At 46.5% G+C, this 23,107-nt stretch overlaps 1 protein-coding gene across 2 annotated transcripts in view; it reads right to left on the bottom strand.

The window, feature by feature from the left end:
• Positions 1-23,107, bottom strand: part of RAB3GAP1 (RAB3 GTPase activating protein catalytic subunit 1) — a 137,370-nt gene that overhangs the window by 40,350 nt on the left and 73,913 nt on the right. The window lies entirely within an intron of this gene.

Genomic DNA, 23,107 nt, shown 5'->3' with positions numbered 1-23,107 from the left:
AGGATCAATCAGTCTGGGGCTCACCACAGTGATTGAGGCCCCAGAGTCTCTCAGGCCTTCCCCCTGCAGGGGCCCCACTTGGACCGACTGCAGGTGCCGCCACATATTCTGTAGAGGCCGCATGGCCATGCAGGTGATTCTATCAGCAGAGTCTGCCTGCTTCTCACCACACTCCATCGGACTGACTGGAGGGGGTACAGTCTCTGTGGGCTCATCTCCACGGGTCAAGCAAGCAAGCCGGGATCCAGCATTCGGATTGGTAGCGCGAATCTGGGGTGCCGGCAGTGTGGGACAGTTCATCCTCAGATGTCCGATTTTCCCACAGCTGTAGCACTTCTTGACCAGGTGTGGCTCCGATGATCCCTGATTACTCGCAGGGACGCTGCGGGGCGATTGCTGGCCAAGAGCACCCGGGTTGGAAGATGCTTGCTTTGGGGGGCGATGAGCTGAAGAGGGGTGTCCCCCTGGTGGTAAAGTCCTTTGTAGTGGGCTGCTACTTGGGCGTTTCAGCCCCTGTGACCGAATTGCCACATACTTGTCCGCTAGCTGGGCAGCCATCTTTATGCTCGTTGGCTCCCGATCTAGCACCCACTCCTTCACTTCCTGGGCACACCTGCGGTAGAACTGCTCCCTGCAGATCACATCAATCAGGGTGTCCCAGGTTGTGGCCTTTGATTCCTGCACCCACTTCACCAAGTACTGCCGCAGCTGGGTGGCAAACTGCTCGTGGGTGCTGCCAGGATTCTTTGGCAAGTCCCGAAACTTTTTCCTGTAGGACTCAGGAGTTACAAAAAACCGTTGGAGGAGGGCCTTGGCGACAACATCATAGTCCCCACAGTCCTCATTAGCCACTCCTCGATAGGCCTCCAAGGCCTCTCCATGCAGGGTGGGCACAAGGTGTCTTACCCACTCCTGTTTGGGCAAATCATGGAGTTTACAAGTCCTCTCAAAAACTTGCAAATGTCCATCAATGTCCCCATCGCTGTCGGCAAACTTGGCAAACTGAATCCGTCCCACTCGGGGGGTAGCAGCTGACAACGGTCCTTGGGGTACCACAGCCTGTGTCGCCCGCTCCGCATGCCACATCCGGATGATGAGCATGCGTTCTTGTTCCGTTGCCCTCTCCCCTAATTCCGCTAGCCGATCCGCTAGGCTATCCGCGCCGTCCACCCTGGGACGCGGGGATCCTGGCCCTGCTAGGGAATGTTGGGAAACATGGCTGCTGCTAGAGGGGGCGGGGCTTGTGAGTCTCACCGGGTCCAGATGAAGGTCCTCTGTGTGGCTGTCCTCCTGGACACGGTCACCATCAGCGTACTGCACCTCCTCCCAACTCGACTCCTCCAAGCGCTTGAGCGCCGCCCTCATTTCGTTTACAGTTGCTTTAGAAGGGATATCCACACCCTTCTCCCGACACACGATCTCGAGGTCATCCTTCGACATTCCATTGAAGTCCGCCATCTTGCGCGTTCTCCTGGCTGCAGTTACTCCTCCCTGAGTAACTCGGCTTCTCCAATCGGGTGACTGAAGAGCCGCCTGGGTTATCCCACCGCTGCCACCAATTTCTGTGACCGGACGCCTGCCCTTAGCTCTGGCTACGCCCTTCGGGTCCACAGATAGCGGTTCCTGGTCTCACGGGACCTGGCCAATAGGGGATTCCCTGTTACCGTCAGTAACCGCCTGTTACTGACTCCGCCCACTACGCAGTGGGCGGGGTTATCGCTGCCACCACCAGACTCCTACTACGTGGCGTCTGGAACCACGGATACCTCCTCAGGTCCAATCGCTGGCACCTGAGTACTACCTGCGTCGACACGCTGCTGGTGTCGACTGGTCCCCCACTGGTCACGGACCAGACCTCTGCTTTGGTAGCTGGCAGAGCGGAGACTCGGAGACGCTGGATGCTATGCCCAGAACAGCCGGAGAACGGAATTATTGCAATTAATTCTGTTGGTCGCAGATGAAGCAGACTTCTTGGGCAAAAGATGGTTTATTGCCAATGGATCTGAAAAGATCCCTTCTCCTTTCAGAGGTACACAGCATACAAGTGATGTTACAGCATTCAGATACAGGCAGAAGTACAACAACTTGGGCTCACAGGCCCTGCTTATAAGGACAGAAAACACACTGACATTGTCAGATCCTCCCCCATACATTTACAATTTGCATCTCAATCTGACATGTTACTTCTAGTGCATAAAGAACCAAGATTACATACTACAAAGGATGAGTCCAATTTCCTTAGCATATATAAATTCCAGGAACAGGGGAGATATTTATCTCCTGGACATGTTTACATAAAGAAACACAAATGTCTGCATTACCAACACCTGGCACACAGGATGGCCTGGGTTCAGTGACCCATCACATATAGTACATAAATTTCCTTATCACCAAGATTTGCTAAATTCCTTCCCCCCAGAAATGTACAAAGTGCATTGTAAGTCCAGAATGCATTCCTCAATATTCAATACAATATACCCAATATATGATGCAGTCCTAGCTCAGTGCTACTCATACAGTTTAAAACATGTCAAGTGCCCTTGTCCTGGATAACGGCAAAGCACAGAGAGTTAACCCCTTCAGTGCTGTGGCCGCCATTAACCCCGTGTGCCGGGCTCTCCGGCCACACCTCCTCTTTTGCAATCACTTTAGGTCAGCTCCCAGTCTCCACACTGAAATGCCCCTGGGTTGTAGATGCCATTTGAAGTCATAGTATACTCATGCACAGTGATACGCACTTGCGTAGGGGTTTACTAGATTAGCTGCCATGTGCACTAACGGTGCCCATAGACGTTGATTGTTGCCTTTGATGCGTTCTTTACTAGATAGCATTGCATGTGATTTGAACCAGATGCACTACGATCTAGTACAAAATAAGGGCCATACTGCAGCAACAAACATCTCCGCCAGCATAACATAATAATAATAATGACATATTAATTAAAGCAAGAAACATTATTATAACAAAGATGCTCTATCTCGAAACAGCCAATAGGATGACAGATAGGCTCAGTGGTAGCCGATACATCTCTATGAGTTGAGGCACATCATTGGCCTTCGTGGCGCATTTTTTTTTTTGGGGGGGGGGGGGGGGGTTGGGGGGCTATTTGATCCTCTTTTCTAATAAAGGGTATGCAACCCTTTATTAGACAACAAGAGGATCGGCAGACAGATTTGGTTTGCTGATAAAGGGCGATGTTAACCCCTGAGATGATACGTACTGTATTGTAAAGCGCCCTGGCTGTGACAGCACTGTATGGAATACAAAAGGGTCGGGGTTTTGAATGGCGCTATTGATCGGGCCTAAGAAATAGAACAGACATGGGTCAACTATTACTGGAGATTAATAGGATGAAAGACAAACACAATGCGCGTGGATTTCAAGGGAGATCTCCAGCAGGAATCATTAGTGCCAGGAAATACACTGACATTTACAGCGTATGAGGAGCTGGAGGGACAGAGCAGAGGGGAGGGGGGGTGGGGTCTCACTAAGCACTAACAGTATGTCCCACTCTGGGACATAGAGGGAAACAGTATCGACTCCTTCTGTTACCTGCAGCTTATTACTCTCCCCATAGTGAAATCCTGATGGGCTGTAACAATAATTTCTCTGCGACGTCTGCAAGGACCTGGAGGCATTTTCCATGACTTGAGGTTTCACAAATTGGATGTATTTACGTATACAGTAAAGCGCCACAAGGGTACCAAGCACTTGATAATAGTAATAATAACATATGATACAACATCAATCTCATTTTCTACACTAGGAGCTGAGAATTGACAACATAGCAATTCTTAGGTCTCTACCCAAATACTCTCTGATGGAGAAACATATCTAGATACAAGTGGCATGGGGTTAAGGCCATGGAGGCAGATGAGGATTAATAATGTGAAATCTGCTGTAAAACTTCCTGGATGATGAAGTCAATAAGGACAGTAATAAACAAGCGTCACATGTTGTTACCTTTTTTATTGTCAACCTTGTACTATAAACATCCAGTCACAAAAATTGTCCATCCAGACTATAATTTGCGCACGGTATTGTCATGATTTGCTCTTTAAAAAGGCGCAAGCCAGCCGAGTTCCATAATATTTTGATGTGCTGATTGGATGTGGACAAACACAAGTTTGTTAGTGAGTGGTCAGATCTCTCTGCTCACCCCACCAATGGCAGGATGAGTGGACAGGCTGTCACTCTGGACTAATAACCTAGTAGGGGGTCCTTCCAGCCTATTAACAGCAGATTCATATCTCGGTCACAAAGGTATTTCATGGTTAAGGGACAGTATAAGGAGGGGACGAGACCGGCCATGGCCATCACAAAAAGGATCATCCGGGGAAAAGCTCCACACTGGTAATGACTTTAAAAAATTAAAAAATACTTTACTGGAACACCAGTTGAGCGGAGTATTCAATCCTTGACGGTATTTCCAAAAGTCGGATATATCATCAGTTTTCCCCTAGAATAGATCAAATTCACACTCGATCTATTCAAAGTTTTTCTAGTTTTTCTGACTTCTGGATAATTTCCTTAAGTCATGGATCGGCGAATCTGCATATTCTTTGGTGGAAACAGCTGCTAATTCGACAATTTAGCATCTGTTGAGCACCTGCTAAACTTTACGTCAGAACCCCCCCCACTACATATTATGCCAGGCAAAGCCACCCGCTACACAATACGCCAGGCAATGCCACCAATACACCGGACAGAGCCCCTTATACATATTACACCAGGTAGAAACCCTTATACATATAAATATATATATTGCAACAGGCAGAGCCCCCGTTACACACATTACATCAAGCAGAGCCCCTCCATACACGTTACACCAGGCAGAGCCTTGTTACACACTACGTTAGGCAGAGCACCAGTTACAGCAGGAAAAACACAATTACACATTATGCCAGGCAGAGCACCCAGGCTATACCTGGCAGAGCTCCGATTACACGTTACACCACCATGCAGAGCCCCTGTTATGCCAGACAGGGCCCACGTTACATGTTACGACAGGCAGAGCACCCATTACACATTAAGTCAGGCAGGGCCTCTTACAAACCTTACTTCAGGGTAGAGAAGGAGATACTGTAGTAAGAGAGAGGGGTAAGGGTGTAAGGGGGAATGAGTACTACCTGACTCCAGCAGCTCCAGAGGACTATGGATGGGGGCGTGCACTTCTCGACATTAAGCCACCCCTTTAATACCCAGGAACCTTGGGACTTAGATGGCTGCACCATGCTGCAGGAGAGGCAGGGGGTATTTCATGTAGTGGGACAGCGACGATGCCGCTTCCTCCTGACTCTGCGCTGTGTGTGAGGCCCTGATCACAGGTTTAAATTTTTTTTTTTTACAATAAAATCTCCCCATAAAAATGTATGCTGTGCCTTGGCAGTTTCAGCATCCCGTTTAGAGTGCCGTGTGAAGAAATGGTTGAAAATCACTGCTGTAACTAAAGAAGCAGACAGTGACTGACAGCTGGACAGGCTTTCTTTGCAGAAAGGCATCATGTGGATTGGGTAATTCATATGCAGGGATGGAGCCAGTGATATCACAGCAACTCAGTCTTGGCTTTTTGACCAGTGGCAGATCATATAAGAAACAGATTATCATCCCTGTTGTGCAGGCACTGTGATATATGAGAACTGGGATTTCTGTGTGGCATGATTTTAACTTTAACTACAGTGTGTTTAACACATTTGTGGTCCTAGGATTATTTGCACCCTATACTTTTTCAATACTATTGTTCGTAATTGTATTTTTATGCATCCCCACAAACCTAATTCCGGCCATGGCGAAGAGGAGCAGACATGGCACTGGGTGGATAGTGCAGAAGACCTGGCGCTGGGGAACTGGAGGAGACCAGACTCCTGGGGAGAAAGTGCAGGAGACCCAGCGCTCGGGAACAGGAGACCCTGTGCCAAGGAGAGTATGAAGCAGACCTTGCACCTGGGAGTAGGAGGAGGAGAGAGTGCAGCAACGATGAGAAGAGGTACACAGGTGTCACAACTTTTTCAAACCCCCTCTTTCCTCTGCTCCCCCTCCCCTACTCTTCTCTGCTCCCCTTCTCCTCTATTATCCTCCAGTGACCATCCCTCTCACCCTACCCTTCTCTGACTATCTCTCCCTCCTCTTTATATCTCTCTTTCAAGATTTTGCTATGGGGCAAACAAAGTGTTAGTTAAGGCCCTGGACAAGACTTATGGGACCAACGAAGGTCATCTTTAATAAGATGGGCTAAGGGCTTCAGCTGTCATGGAGGGGACCTGTACCTATGTGTACATCATTCACTGTGCTTGTGGTCTCCTCTTGGGCCCTTATTCAGATCTAATCGCAGTGCAAATTTGTTTGGAAAATGGGCAAAACCATGTGCACTGCAGGTGGGGCAGATGTAACATGTGCAGAGAGAGTTAAATTTGGGTGGGGTGTGTTATAATTTAAATCTTAATTGCAGTGTAATTTAATGCAGCCAGTATTTACCCTGCACAGAAACAAAATAAGTCACACAAATCTAACTCTTTATAGATGTTAAATCTGCCCCGCCTGCAGCGCACATGGTTTTGCCCATTTTCCAAACAAATTTGTACTGCAATCAGATCTGAATAAAGGCATATGTGGGGAAGACCAGAAGACAATTCAGAGAAGGTATGGACCAATAGAGGGCAAAAAAAGTGACCTGATCAACCGGTTGCATGCCAGTTTTGGGAATCCAAACATGGGTTGGCAACCCTTCGATAAAATAATCGACCATGTCCCCAAGAAAGTGAAAGAAGGTAATAGGGCTAAGCCAGATTGTTTAAAGACCGTGACACCCTGGGTTTTGAATGAAAACTTGTCCCTGGTTTCCTATAATTGATGTTGTCATTGCTTTTTGTACAATTCTCGGTACTTGTTTCCTAGCACGGCCACAACGATTTAGATCGTTGTGGTCGTAAGATAAAAAATCGGATCGATCGCATCGCATGCGATTTGGTCGCATGCGATGCGACCGATCCGACCGACCGATTTTTCACCCGATTTTTTTTTTTTTTCACCTGATTATTTTCAATTGCCCCCCCAAATGTTACTAAGTGGGCTAGACCCCACGATAGACGTCAACCCGAAGCGTGGCGAGCGCAGCGAGCCCGCGAGGGGCGGCGGTGCGCGTCCTCCGACCTTTTCATTCCCCTACTATCCACTAGGGCGTGGAGTGAGAATAGAATAGTGTGGCGAGCGCAGCGAGCCACCGAGCCCGAAGCGTGGCGAGCGCAGCGAGCCCCGCGAGGGGACGCGTATAACTTCACAGGTATACGCGTCCGCTCGCCACGCTTCGGGCTCGGTGGCTCGCTGCGCTCGCCACACTATTCTATTCTCACTCCACGCCCTAGTGGATAGTAGGGGAATGAAAAGGTCGGAGGACGCGCACCGCCGCCCCTCGCGGGCTCGCTGCGCTCGCCACGCTTCGGGTTGACGTCTATCGTGGGGTCATGGCGGGCACATAAAAAATGTGAAATGGGTCATATTGGCCCATTTCACCTTTTTTATCATTTTTCCCTATGTGAGATGGACTTAATCAAGTCCATCTCATCTTGTGCCATTATAATGGCACAAGACCGACAAGATCCTCCCGATTTCAATGTTAAAAGATTTTTTAACATTGAAGTCTATGGAAAAATCGGGTCAATCGGTCGGTCGCATCGCGGCCGATTTTAATTGGTCGCGACCGACCGATTGACCCGATTTCTGTCAATCAAAGGGAAAAAATTGTAAAAAATCGGCCACATCGTGAGGATCGTGTCCCTTAATTAAGAGCCACGATCACTCACGATTGTGGCCGTTCTAGGAAACAAGTACCCAATTCTCTTTATCCATCTATTATTATGTTTATTTTTCTTTTATTTGCTTTTGATTGTATTTTATGTCATTGTTATGTTTTTGCTGTAGCACATATGTTCATATTTTTTGGGGGGCTGCCAGGCTACGGCTCATCTGGCTGTGCTTCCGGGAGGTGATGGCAAGCAGCCGTGGCGGTGGCATGGTGTCATCATCAGCGCCGGATGAAGCATGTCTCTGGACGGGGATGCAGATGAACCCGGCATGCATTTGCTATGGAGTACACTTGGCGAGGTTTAAAATGTATGTTATTTTGCTATACAGTATATTTTTGATCTTGAAAAAGGTATTAAATTGCGGAAATATCAATCTGACACGCTGTGTGCAGTCCACTTACTTCAATTTAACAAGTCCTGTGAGTGCCATTACCCTGTCTTTACTTTTGTGGTGACCACACACATACATATACACACACACACACACACACACACACAGGGCTGATCCCTGCGCATGCACACGGGCCCCACCATTTGCCAAGTGCGGCTCAAACTCCATACTGCAACAATAATGTACTTTTTTTGTTTGTGATACTGTAGCTTTTCTGTATATCTCCATGAGTATGCCCACTTTTAATGATAACTATTTGCAAACAATGCTGGAAATCTATATTTCTGTATATTAAGGCATATACAGTAGGTATATGCCTCATGTTGATCAAGCAAATCAGAATTCAGAAATAATATATTACAGGTATTAATAAGCATCAGTACATTTTAATGATATACTATTATGCATACCCCTTAAGGCAGGCATGTCCAAAGTCAGGCCCGGGGGCCAATTGTGGCCCGTGCTGTCATTTCAAGCGGCCCGCAGCCTCCAGCTGGAAGCGGGCAGAGCATCAGATGTGGGAAGCACAGCACAAGACACTAAAGGTGGGGCCCCGGCGAGCACGCCTTTACCTTGCTGTCTGCTGCAGTGAGGAGGTGCTGGCCACCACAGTCAGATGTGTTTGGCGTCCTACCCCAGCTGCTGCAATCATATATCACCCTACTCCACATTCACAGTGACAGCAGTGTTTGGGGAGGGGGGCAGCAAGGAGGAAGCTTGCTCCCGTAACATGCAGAGCGGAGGAGGGCAGCAGCAGGAGCCCAAGCATCTCCTGTCCTTGCAGTGCCTGCTTTACCTCTCCTTCCTCTGGCTCACCCAAGGGGCTCGGAAACATACAGAGAAGGGAGGGGGCAGAGTGTGGGACATACAGTGAAGGAGGGTCAGGCTGGGGGCAGTGATGCCCATTCAGAGAAGGGGGAGCAGGGGCAGGCTGGAGGACATACAGTGAATGGGGGCAGAGTGGGGTACATAGTGAATGGGGGTCATACAGTGAATGGGAGTCATACAGTGAAGGAGGGTCAGGCTTTGGGACATACAATGAATGAAGGCACTGATGGACATTAAGAGACGGGGGGCAGGCTGGGGGACAGAGTGAATGGGTGCAGAGTGGGGAACATACAGTGAATGGGGGACATACAGTGAGGGAGGGGCAGGCTGGGGGACATACAGTGAATGGGGGCAGGCTGAGGGAAATACAGTGAAGGGGCAGGCTGGGGGACATAGAGTGAATGGGGTCAGAGTGGGGGACCAGTCTGATGTGATTAATAATTCAAAGAATGTCAGGCTGAATGGTCGGCCCCCACACATTTACACCTCACCAAATCTGGCCCTCGTCGCAAAAAGTTTTGACACCCCTGCCTTAAGGGAACACATACATACTCAACTTTTTGAAGGTCACTGATTATTACTAGGGAGAATACATATAAACTGTTATTTTTCTTAATTTATATATATTGTTGCTGGCTCGCTTTGTTTCCCACCATTATTTACAGGTAGATTGCTATTGGAGGAACTCACGTTTGTTATCTAGTTTGCTAGCTAACTAAATTGAGTTAATTAGCTTTAATTATATCTAAAGGCTGAACAGTGGTTATTTTGGTTTCTTTTGCTACAATGTATAAGTTTAGCTACTTAGCTTACAGACTCCTGTAAAAAAAAAAAAAAATATATATATATATATATATATATTGTACCCACCTTTAACACAGAAAATCTCTATTGCAGTTGAAATGGGAACCAGGTAGTGGGTGGTACTTGACCATATTTGGAGTGTGTGTGTGTGTGTGTGTGTGTGTGTGTGTGTGTGTGTGTGTGTGTGGCAGTGAGCGCATTACCAGCCAGAAACTATAAGGGGGTGCAATGAAGTAACACACACACACACACACACAAACTGACTTGTAAACCTGCGTTATGGGCCAATGCTAAAAATCACCCTGCACCTTCAGAATACCCCCTGTATTAATTTGAAAAGCTTTCCCTTACGGGGACTAAGCCTTTGGTCCCCACAAAGTGACTGTGTAAACAGATCCCAGTCCCCACAATGTGATAATTACCAGAACACACACACACACAACAGATGGAGCAGCTCTCGTTATAGCGGCTACCATCACGGCAAATGCCAGCCGCACCAGAATTGGGTTCGCAGGCACACCACATTCTCAGCAATAGGATGCGCGAGCGAGTGAGACATCCGCCGGCCCGCCCGCCACTTGCCAGCTACTGAAATCTGGCGAGTGCTGGGGATGACAGAGAACGGCTCCATCTGTATAAATATATATATACACACACACACACACACACACACACACAAGAGGAAGTTACAAACACTACACCACCAACAATAAAAGCATGCATTTGGAAACCTTGAACGAGTAAGATGATTGCTCTTCCCATGGCCACACTACACTCATTTGTAAGGATTGGCTGTAGAGTCATGTAATTATCTGAAGACTGAAAGACTTCAATGTAAACATCAGGAACTGCGGCTCAGTGGCAGTAGACACACTATACCTTTAATTAAAGAGCCGGATATAATAACGAGGGGCGATTGATCAGTGTGCACGCATTGCAGCCACACAAAGCATCAACTAGAGTGACTGTGAGCGGCTGGCTGAGGGCTGTCACCTAAAGTAAAAATCACCAAGATTATTCACTCCCGCGAGCCTGATGGAAGAGAAACTTGTGTGACGAGTTATAATTGCTGTAGTCTGAGCGAGAAATTAGCCGTGGAAGTGACACTGAGGGGGTTCCTTTTTCTTAAAAACAGCAGGAATTTATCACAGCCAAGCTTTGTAAAGCTCCACATATTGTTCTAACCGCTGAGCCCACTGCAAACATCCACAGCAGATTAATATTCATTGCTGGGGTTGTGCGAATACATTAATGCTCCAGCAACACATTTTTATTCTAAGAAAATCAAAACCTGTGAGGCAAGAACAGAAAGCCAGCTTGTAATAAACATATTTCTGTTCTAAAGCGCTGTCATTCACACAGAGCACCAGGCGTCTACTAAAAGCTCATTTACTGTGAGCATGTTCTATTGTAGGCCAGCGTTTCTCAACTTGGAGGGGGGGGGGGGTGGAATTGGTGGAAATTGGTGTCTGTATCAATTTCCTTTTTAATTTATTTGGTCGTGTAAGGCAGACAATAATTCAAATAAAGTCTAAATGACCTGGGTTCAGGTTACACCAAGATTGGAGCTGATCTAGGAAATCTAACGTAAGCATAAAGAGAATACGGTACTTGTTTCCTAGCACGGCCACAACGATTAGGATCTCGGGCATCGCAGGTAAAAAAATCGCGTCGGTCGCATCGCATGCGGCCAAAAAAATCGCATGCGATGCGATCGACGCGATGCCCGCGATTTCCCATAGGGAACAATGGAAAATGCCTCAATTTACCCAAATCAACATAGGGAACAATGTTAAATGGCCCAGAGACACCAAAAAAAAACCCTGAACAGTGAAATGGCCCCCCAAAAATTGTTAACGCCACCCCACGATCAACGTGAACCCGAAGCGTGGCGAGCGCAGCGAGCTCGTACGCGTCCTCTGACCATTTCATACCCCCACTATCCACGTCGGCGTGGAGTTGAGAATATAAAGTGTGGCGAGCGCAGCGCGCCACCGAGCCCGAAGCGTGGCGAGCGCAGCGTGCCCCGCGAGGGGACGCGGATACCTTCACAGGTATCCGCGTCCCCTCGCGGGCTTCACAGGTATCCGCGTCCGCTCGCCACACTTTCTATTCTCAACTCCACGCCGACGTGGATAGTGGGGGTATAAAAATAATGCAGCCAGTATTTACCCTGCACAGAAACAAAATAACTCACACAAATCTAACTCTCTCTGCACATGTTACATCTGCCCCACCTGGAGTGCACATGGTTTTGCCCATTTTACACCAGCCTAGTCCCTTCATTTTCTGGTGTGAGGGGGAGAGAAACCCCCCCCCCCCCCCCCTTTAACTAACTGGCTATATCTTCGGAACCAACTGACCCATTTACAATGAGACATATTGAAGAACTTTTGAGTGGCCTTCGAATGATTTTGGTGCCGTGAAACTGGGCCATTTGGTTCCAGAGAAATTTACCCTCAAACAACATGAACAGACATGAAATTATGTTTCAGAAATGAAAAAAAAATCAGTTTACCCGCAATATCTCTGGAACCAATTAACCCATATGGACCAGCCTGGTATCAGATTCAGATCAACCTCAAGCTTCTGTGATGCTGGAGGGGGAACTGGCAGTTGTTAGAACTGGTTGGGGGTCGGAATTAGCGGATCCCATGTTATCCTATGATTGCCCGGCTGTATCTCCAGTTCCGGGGGGGGGGGGGCGCTAGCGATGCGAGGCCGGGCTCGTTGGAAAGCCCTGGCTCTCAGCTACATCTCCATCAGGCCCATTGTTAATCCGGCCCTGAGCACAAAGAGCAGATGTACAGTGTCATCCAGGTGCTCAACACAACCCACAAGTAGGACATATCAGGCCAAGCTTAATCATGTGAAATAGTATGTCAGTGAGACACTCAGTGTTTCAGGACATAGATCCCCAAACATGCTATTTTGTTAGGTACATATTTTTGGTACAGGGGAGCCGCTCCCCCCTCACAAAACCAGACCCAAATAACAGACTGAATTCTTTGTGGCATAAACTGAAGAAGATGTGGGAAACAATCCTTAGGAATTTTGGTCACTGCAAACAAATACCATGATGCAATTACTATACATTTGTCAGATACATATGCTTGCTGCAAATTTACTGTTCCACCACATGCACATTGAATACCGACTGTAGAGTTGACATCAGAAATCGACAAAAAGTCTGTGATTCCGACTGACGGTAGTATCCTGATAGTCGGACTCCAGATTGAATACCGCCCCTCCCCTTAAGCTGGGTACACACTGGGGGATATATAGACCGTACGAGAAGATGGATGATATATCACTAGCGGCTCGGCTGGTGTGTACACCAAAATATGTCTAAGAAGCATAGATATCTACATATGTATCGGTGTATATGGCTGTGTGTACTGGTGATCTGCCAACCTCCCGTACACTTGCTTCAGGGATTGAAATCACAGCTGGGTGGATACTGACATCAGGACAACATAGAACATCCGACATCTCACTTCAGTGTGTGCCCAACATTACATTTAAATCGCATACCATTGTATATGCGATACAATGGCATACAATGCGATAATATACCATTTTAAATTGTATAACATCGCCTGCCATCGCATAACATCGCATCGCATACCATCGCATGCCTTATGGTCTGCGATGCGATGGGCACCGTGCTAGTACACAAGTACCCAGATTTTTTTACACCAAATAATAATTAAAAAAAAAAAACATTATTTTAAAAGACCACACTTCAGTTCACCATAAAAAGATGGCCATTGCTGCACGGTGACAGAAAAAATCACTTAGAAAGCAATTCGCCATCGGATCATTGAATACTCTCATGGCGAATCACATTGAAAAACCCATTGAGAAACCACAGCGAATTATGGCGACTATCAGATGGCGAATTGTCCGTCATTTACTGTTCGCCGTCGGCGAATAGTGCATGTTGAATAGGGCGAATCAGATTTTCAGTTAAAAGGTTCACCTTAGAGCATGAAAATAGCACACATTCGCTGTAGAACATGGTGAATCAGCCTCATTGAATACTGCCCTAAAGGCCCCCATACATAGAGCCGACTTGTCCTGAGGACAAGTCAGACCCTATTCTCCTCCGAGCCGCCCGGCAGCTCCCCGGGAGGCTCACATACAGTACGATTAGGACTTTGATGTGCCATTTTTTACATGTGATAAATCGCATGCGATTTATCACATGTAAAAAAAATAACAGGGAGCTGCAGGGCGGTGAGGAGCAGTGGGGGCGGGCGGCTGGGGAGGAAGCAGTGGGGCAGCAGCGCGTTACCAGATTGGGGTGGGCGGCGGTGACCATCAGTCTCACTCTCCACTGTCCAGCGCTAGCGGGCGGGCAGCCGCTGCTATTACATCTTTAAAATAACGTGTCAAATGACTCTCCGGCTTTTGATTGGCTGAGAAAGAGCACTCTCAGCCAATCAGCGGCCGCGGAGGGAGGCCACTGATTGGCTGAGAGTGCTCTATCTCAGCCAATCATTAGCCGGGCAGTCATTTGACATGTTATTTTAAAGATGTAATAGCCGCGGGCGGCTGCCCGCCCGCTAGCGCTGGACAGTGGAGAGTGAGACTGATGGTCACCGCCGCCTGCCCCAGCACTGATCTGGTAACGCGCTGCTGCCCCATTGCTTGCTCCCCAGCCGCCCGCCCCCACTGCTCCTCACCGCCCGACTGACCTACATCGTATGTCCCGCCGGTCCGACCCCTGGGGCCGGGTCCGATAGGCACGGGACCGCGCATCGGACCCGACCCCATGTCATGAAGAACCGATTTGGTCAGATTTATCGGGCCGATTTATCGCAATTGGCCAAAATCGGTCCAAATCGGGTTGATGTATGCCCACCTTTAGAATATACGCTGTCCTCGCTGAGTGAGACACAAAAGACCTATGATTATTCTTGTAACTTTAAGGCCAAAGTGATGCAAATCAGTTATATATATTACTTTCTAAGCTCTGAAAAGGTTTCTGTCACAGAATGTTTAAATGTGTCCTGGTTTAGTTCTACCAAATAATCAGACCAGGGATCTAACCTGATGCACAGAAGTCTGAAGGCCACTCAAGCAGTATTCAGAGAATCAAATGAGAATTGTTTGCAGACAATCAGGGGCAGAACTGCAGGTAAGGAACAAAATAAAAAATTTTAATACAGAGAATGTGCTGCGGTGACCACAAATCAAGAATTACACTCAGCGGGGCCTCAGCAATGGCAAGAGGAAATTTTTCGGTTCGGAGCGAGTTGTAAATAGGCACTGATTACATCTCGCTGTGGTGCACTGTGGAGTCTAGGACGCTCCTGCTTTCCAAGGCAGAGGAAAACATTTTCTGCCCTGCTCAACAACACAACCGTTTACAGCAGAGCACAGTCTTCATAGCGGCTTCAAATACATGTTTTTCTGTGCTCATCAAACTTCTGAATGTGCCTCGAATCCCATCCAAAGAAAGAAAACTATTGACCACAGCGACTAAAGCAGAGTTTGTTGCAAAGAGAATTACACGCGAAAAAGAGAGCATACAGTATTTCGGTACTTATATGTTAGTTAGACGCCCACTAAGCTATTTGCTTAGTTTTCCACGTCCGCTCGCCACGCTTCAGGCTCAGTGGCTCGCTACACTATATACAGTCGACTCCATGCCGACATGGATAGTGGGGGTATGTGCGTATAGTGTGTGCCCAACTAACATATAAGTACCCATATTTCCATCACAGCACAGAACCCTACACATCTCGAGCTTTGTATTGGCAGTCTGTACTCCTGGTTTGTAATAAGCCATTGTCACCAGCATGTATTTGTACACTTACCCTAGCAGGTGCAAAAGATACTTCTCCTACCAGGTGTGTTTTTACACATGAACTACTGTACATTTGTATTAACATGTTGTTATAGTACTCGGCTGTGATTGCATGGGTTACAGTATAGATGATAGACAACATCTAAGTCAGGCATGGCCAAACTATGGCCCTCCAGCTGCTGTGAAACTACAAGTCCCATCATGCCTTGCCATAGTTTTGCTATTAGGCAATGTAAACTATGGCAAAGCATGCTGGGATGTGTGGTTGCACAACAGCTGGAGGGTCATAGTTTGGACATGCCTGATCTAAGTCGACCACTAATGGTCAACAGTGACTTGATCGACACCTAAGAATGGTCAACATTATCCTAGGTCAACATTGGCAGATGGTCGTCACAAGATTTAGGTTGACATGGACATGGTCAACATGAATAAGATCGACATGAGTTTTTTCACTTTTTTGGGTGTCTATGTCTGTCTAAGTGTACCACTTGCCCTCAATTACCATGTTCGGGCTCAGTGCATGAAATACCACCTTTTTTTTGGCAAAAAAAAAATTGGAGAACTCATGTCAACCTTATTCATGTCGACTATGTACATGTTGGCCTCAAGCTTGTTTCAACCTTTTGTCAATGTAGACCATGGGTTTGTCGACCATTATTAGGTGCCGACCTTGTCATTGATGACATTTAGTGGTTCACCTAATGACTGTCAACCTAGACGATGACAACCCAAGGACCGCATACCCAAGGACCGCATCTCTATAGGCACACAAAGCACCACCAGGCTGTTATAGCACTATGTAGGTATATAGTATATATACAGATCCTTACTCCAACAGAATCTGCTGCATGTGTATTTTCAGAAGGTCAATTCTATAGGTGAAATATGTAAAATACAGCTGTCATTTTTATCTTAAACCACTATTTTCTATTGAAAATCAGCCACATCTAAAAGCTGTAATTTTTATTTTACTTGTTTGTGAATCTTTACATTAAACAGTTCCGAGACAGCATAATAATAAATTGAAATGATCACCCTTTAATTCTACCACTTAAACGAGATTCCGCTGTCAAATTAGAGTGCACCGATCAAGCAAATGATTTTGAACAATGGCTGAAACCAATTATACGCAGCAGACTTAAAATGTTTGAGATTATTGAACGACTTTGTACAAACACAAGTCAACAAGTTTGACATCGAATGCTCATTTGTTCCCCCGCTGCTAATTTCAGCAGCATTATATATGAAGACCGATACGGAACATAATACTTTTGTGACAGTTAAATGTTAACAAAAATGTGTTTTTTTTTTGTTAAAGTACAGGAACCGAGGTTTTGCTATACATTTCAGTGGCTGATGAAATCTTCAAGAAAGTTCTAAGAATAAGAGAGGACATTTGAGTTTTGAGCACAGAAAAGAATTGCCAAATGTTTTAATTTTTTGCTTAAAATGCCCCTGCAATGTATCCTAATACCCATGATCGTTGATTATAGGTAATAGGCTCACCAAGTCTGAATAATGGTAGAAACAGTCTAGGACGGTGGTTTCCAACATGTAACTGGGGGTCGTATTTTGGGTAGCTTGTCTAGCTGCAGTACTGCAGTCAACTAAGCAGAAGTGACCTCTGACGAAGGACCAGACTCCGGGAACCACTACAAGGCTGGAAGCTAGAATTGGGAAGTCACTGGCTGTTGCAGTGTCCTGTCCCAGAGCAGAAATTAAGCTGCGGCGGGGATGCACACCACCGGGAGCCAATGGTAGAAAACACTCTGGTACTTGTGTACTTTCACGGAGCCAGCATGGCTGCGGGCTCGGTGGCTCGCTACGCTATCTAAAATCAACTCCATGCCAACGTGGATAGTGGGGGTACGAACTATACACGTTGGCATAGACTTTACAGCCCCGCAGCTGGACACAGACGCACGGCGCCATGATGGCGGCGTGAAACTACACAAGTACCGACACTCCCACAGTGGAGTTAAACAAAAAGGTAGATGGGAGTCACTGCAGGATCTGCAGGCAGTGTTCAGATTGACATGTGGGCCCAAGGCTGGAAGCCACCCAGACAGATACACAGACCACTTGGGGAAATACCAGATGTTTTTTTATTTAAAAAAAAATGTATTAGCTCTTCATGAGGGTTCATTTTTCTTGAACACCCCAATTAAGGTTGGCAACCACTGCTCTCGCGTGTATATAACAGTTTAAGAATTGCAGTTGACCGAGAGATGTTGGAACGTTAGCATCTAGCGGATAAATCGCCAATATCTCGCAGCGGACTGCAAATTGTAGGCTATAACACATCGCTCTCTTTTTCGCTTTAAAGGGAGAACTCTCTGGCAGGATTACATATTTTGTAATGAGGGCATGAATTGCAGAATCCATTTACCAATGAGGTAGTACCAATGCTGTGAATGCAAGCAATTAGTTTAACATTATTCTTTGTACCTTGCTTCAAGGACACTCAAAAGCAACCTCCCACTGATACGTCTTTAAATAGTTATTGAAAAAAAAATCATAGGAATTCAGAAGTTCTAAAGAAATATCTACCACTCTCATATCACAGAATTAGGTGTCTAACGGTTTCTCAGTGAACGTCAATTCTCACAAACACCAAATGAGCAAACAACCTTTCAGAACAACATTTCCGTAATTTAACAAATGTGAATTTGCAAATACGAAGCATTAAGATGAAATCACACCAGCAGCATCAAAGCAGGAAAGATGCTGGAAAAATGTAACAATTGATTAAGATGAGAAAGTCATATTCACAGAACTGTATTTTAGTTGAAAGGTTTCTAAAATGCCTATTTTCTAATGTTACAGCCAGTGGCGTAACTATAGCACCGCAGCCCCCGCCACCGCGGGGGGGGGGGCGCTGTGCATATGGGGGCGCCGGGGGCTGCGGTGCTATAGTTACACCTCCCCCCAATCGGGGCAGGCTTACCTATTTCGCTGGTCCCGGCGGCTCCGTTCTTCTGCTGAGGACCACCACAAAATGGCCGCCCCCATACAGCAGACAGAAACTGTCTGCTGTATGGGGGCGGCCATTTTGTGGTGGTCCTCAGCAGAAGAACGGAGCCGCCGGGACCAGCGCGAAAGGTAAGGCTGCGGGGGATTGGGGGGGGGGGTTTGCATGGGCGGCGGGGAGCGCCCCCCCCCCTAACAGCAGGGGGGGCACCCAAAACGTAGCTACGCCGCTGGTTACAGCTACAGTGGTTGGATTGCAATGGGTGGGGATTCATGGAACCTCTGGGAGTATAACTGGCATTGGATAGAATGGCCTCTGTAAGAACACACATAGGCCCTTATTCAGATCTGATCGCAGTACAAATTTGTTCTCAAAGTGGGCAAAACCATGTGCACTGCAGGTCGGGCAGATGTAACATGTGCAGAGAGAGTTAAATTTGGGTGGGGTGTGTTGAAACTGAAATCTAAAGTGTAAGAATAAATGTTACATCTGCCCCACCTGCAGTGCACATGGTTTTGTTAATTTTGAGAACAAATTTGTACTGGGATCAGATCTGAATAAGGACCATACTGTAGGTGGAAAACACAGAGGATGTTCTGTCAATAGCCATCTAAGAGTTAGTAAATAAGGCCACACAACAGTTCAGATTAGGTTGTCGGTAAGGATAATAGGACTATTTAGTACCACTATACAATTCTGTATTTATTAGCTACAAGTATTCCCATTATGTGATGACCATGCTCTATAAAGAAGATAGGAGGTGTTTAGATAAAAGCTAGAATCCACACTGGGGAGTGAAAGAAGATGGGGGGGGGGGGCTTTGTTGCAGAGCTGAGGGAGGATGAAGTAGGCAAGGTCATGGGGGGCGCTCTAGGCGAGAGAAAGGTATTGCCCCAAAGTCATACTGTATACTGTATGTGTATAATACTTTACTAAATGCTTTAGGTTATACTGATTGAAGATTTATTGTGCAGGCATATAGCTTGTTATTGTGGAGCTATATATCTGCTATTACCCAAGCCTAGCTTAGACTTAGTCATTAATATTCAATGCCAGCTGCTCACACAATTTAATAAATACATAATCAGTTTAAACCTTATTGTTGTTAAAAAAAAAAATAGAAATAAAGGATTCCTAGTGAATATCGCCAATACAGTCTGGATTCAAGCCTCTGGTCACACACTACAGGCATGCGGTGCTCGGGATGCAGGCATGCGGTGCTCGGGATGCAGGCATGCCGTATTCGGGATGCAGGCATGCCGTATTCGGGATGCAGGCATGCCGTATTCGGGATGCAGGCATGCCGTATTCGGGATGCAGGCATGCCGTATTCGGGATGCAGGCATGCCGTATTCGGGATGCAGGCATGCCGTATTCGGGATGCAGGCATGCCGTATTCGGGATGCAGGCATGCCGTATTCGGGATGCAGGCATGCACAGACACATTCAAAACAGTTGACATAAAAAAAAAAAAAATGAAAAGAATTATTCATGAAAAATGTCCCCGTTATTTAAGACAATCAACAAAATCGAGCACTTACTGTACACTGAATAAAGTGATGATTAGCGATCGCGGGTAATAGGTTATTACTAAATGTTGGGATTCTTCTCCAAATAGCTAAATTATAGCAAATCTATATGGAATTTAATTTTTCTGTCCAATTTACAATGTTATCCCATACGTAGGTCTCTATTACTATATAGATAATAGAGAATTTTATGTTTGTTTGTTTGTTTTTTTGACAAACAGGTGTGGGACGGTGGTAAGAGCAACAATGTTGCCTGGGTCGCATGGGGTATTATTTAGTCTCTGACAGATCCTAAAAGATTGATGAAATACAACTATACACCCCAGCAATATAGACAGCAACCTTATATACCATATGTTCTGACATTGAATTGTATATTTATGAATGTGGAAAGGGGCACTTCCTGATGGAATTGTGGTTTCGATGAGAGAGGTTAATCATAAAAGGTGAATAATTGGAACTTATGTACAATGGGGGTGATTCAAGTTTGTTTGCACTGGTGCACAACCTGTACCAGCACCCTCCCAATGCTCCCCCCCCTCCTGTTGCCCCCCCCCCCTGACCTCCGCGATCTGGCAATCATATGCCGGAGGTCCCATGCCGCTGCTCTCACCGCCATTCGCACTGCATCAGTGATCAGGTTGCAGGCTCCACTCTGGGAGGTTTGTGGCGGATCGGGGGGACTCAGGAGTTTGAGCGTGCGAGTCCCCCTATACATGCAAGAGCAGTGGTTGCCAACCTTAATTGGGGTGTGAGCTATTCAAGAAAAGTGAACCCTCATGAAGAGCCAATACATTTTTTTAGAAAATAAAAAACATCTGGTATTTCCTCAAGTGGTCTGTGTATCTGTCTGGGCGGCTTCCAGCCTTGGCCCTACATCCCAATCTGAACACTGCCTGTCGATCCCTCTCCATCCTGCAGTGACTCCCATCTACCTTTTTGTTTAACTCCACTGTGGGAGTGTCTTCTACCATTGGCTCCCGGTGTAGTGCATCCCCGCCACAGCCTAATTTCTGCTCTGGGACAGGACACTGCAGCAGCCGGTGACTTCCCAATTCTAGCTTCCTGTCTTGCAGTGGTTCCCGGAGTCTTATACTTTATATAGAAAGAAACAGTTGCAGAGCAGCATCCAACAGTAGATGTTACAGACAACCGAAACATGTAAGGTGGATATCTTAATGACGTTTCATTGAATTATCTCTTCTATGCGCGACAGTCTCTTTAAGAGAGTCCTTCATTGTCATGTAACTGTATTTAATACATAATACAACCATCACAATAGATTCTGTAAAGTCACATCAGTCAAAAGAAAAAAATATATACATCATTTCTGTCTTTCCAAAGGCATAATGGAATGTCTGTAATAGAATAGAGGTTTTATGTTGTGATCAAATACAGTCTCTTTGTAGATCTTTATCTTCTAAGTACATTAATCAAAAAACACTTAATTAATACTCAGTAACAAGATCTTTTGTCACTTAGAAGAATCATGGATTTTTATATTACTAATCGGCTCACCTGGAGGAATGAATGAGATACATGTGTAAAAAGATTGGGAACGGTCATAGAAATTCATCTGGAAAATGTGTCCTACATTCTCTGGTAACTAATGAAATTGAATGTTATTTAAGCAATCTTGCGGTTATAGAACTACAAATCACAGCATGCGCTGGGAGCCTCTGACTGGTAAGGCATGCTTGGGCTTATGGTTTCACAGCAGTGCCATAAGCCTTTATCTCTTCAATATGCATGGTCAAAGATCTTCAATCTGATTGGGTCCTGAGGCCTTATTCTAAAGCAGAGCCAGGAACATGCATACAGCCTGGGTTGCCGGACAATCCCTTTAATTAGCGCACATATGAATTACACAGATTCTTGACTGTTCATCAAAAGGAGTAACAGTTGGTATGAACTCTGACACTTCCCAACCAAACCAACTGTCATTAACTCCGATGAGCAGTCAAGCACCTGTGTAAATCATATGTGCGCTTATTAAATGGATGATTTGGCAACACACAAGATCCCTCTCTCGGCAGAAGAAATAATGAAAACTTGTTTTGTACACTTTGCATGTAAACAGCTGTCCATACACGATGTAACTATTTTTGCATAAATAACAGGTTCTCACTATGGCCCTTATTCTGATTCGAGCGGTACGGCCCGCGTGCGGCCGTACCGCCGATGTTTTCCGTCTGCACATGCGCAGAGGTCAATCTGCGCATGTGCAGGCGAATTCGCCGCACATAACGATACTACGCCACAAAGGGGGCGTATAGGGGAGTGAGGGGCTTCATGCCCTCATTTCCCTATGTATACGCCCCGCGTTTCATGGGCGTTCCCATGCAAACGCGGGGCGTACGCATGCTAATGAGGGCATGACGCAACTCATGGGGGCGGAAAGCTGACGTCGCCGGATGTCAGCTTTCAGCCCCCATACAAGCTACCACACGGACGATTGTCCGTGTGGTCTCAGCTTGCGGGAGCTGCCGCGGCGTGCGGACCTGCCTTCGATGGTCGACGACCATCGAATGCAGGGGGCAGCTCCCACCATGGTGGAGGCGTAGCCTCCACCATTTTTATGCGGATCGCCAGCCGTCCGTGTACGGACGGCCGTGGCGATCCGTAGGGTGGGCGGGGATTCGTCTGGTGCGGTCGGAGCCGCATATGCGGCTCGACCGCACCAACCAGAATAAGGGCCTATATACTGTGTAATCATAAAAATATAATGGTCATTTTCAAGACACTACCCACAAATCCTAGGAGCATGACCTAATCAGTATCTTTCACTATGGGGTAAAGGTGCAAATACACGTTACAGTTATTGTATACAATATTGCATCTCATCGCATCTCGGTGTTGCGATGAGATGAGATCTAATACAAAAAGTATGTGCAGCACATACTTTTTGTACTAGATCTCATCGCAAAACTGAGATGCAATATTGTATACAATAATTGTAACGT

This window comes from Crinia signifera, chromosome 7 (assembly GCF_055691185.1).
Source record: "Crinia signifera chromosome 7, ASM5569118v1, whole genome shotgun sequence".
Lineage (NCBI taxonomy): Eukaryota > Metazoa > Chordata > Amphibia > Anura > Myobatrachidae > Crinia > Crinia signifera.
This window is presented reverse-complemented; position numbering and strand designations above follow the sequence as displayed.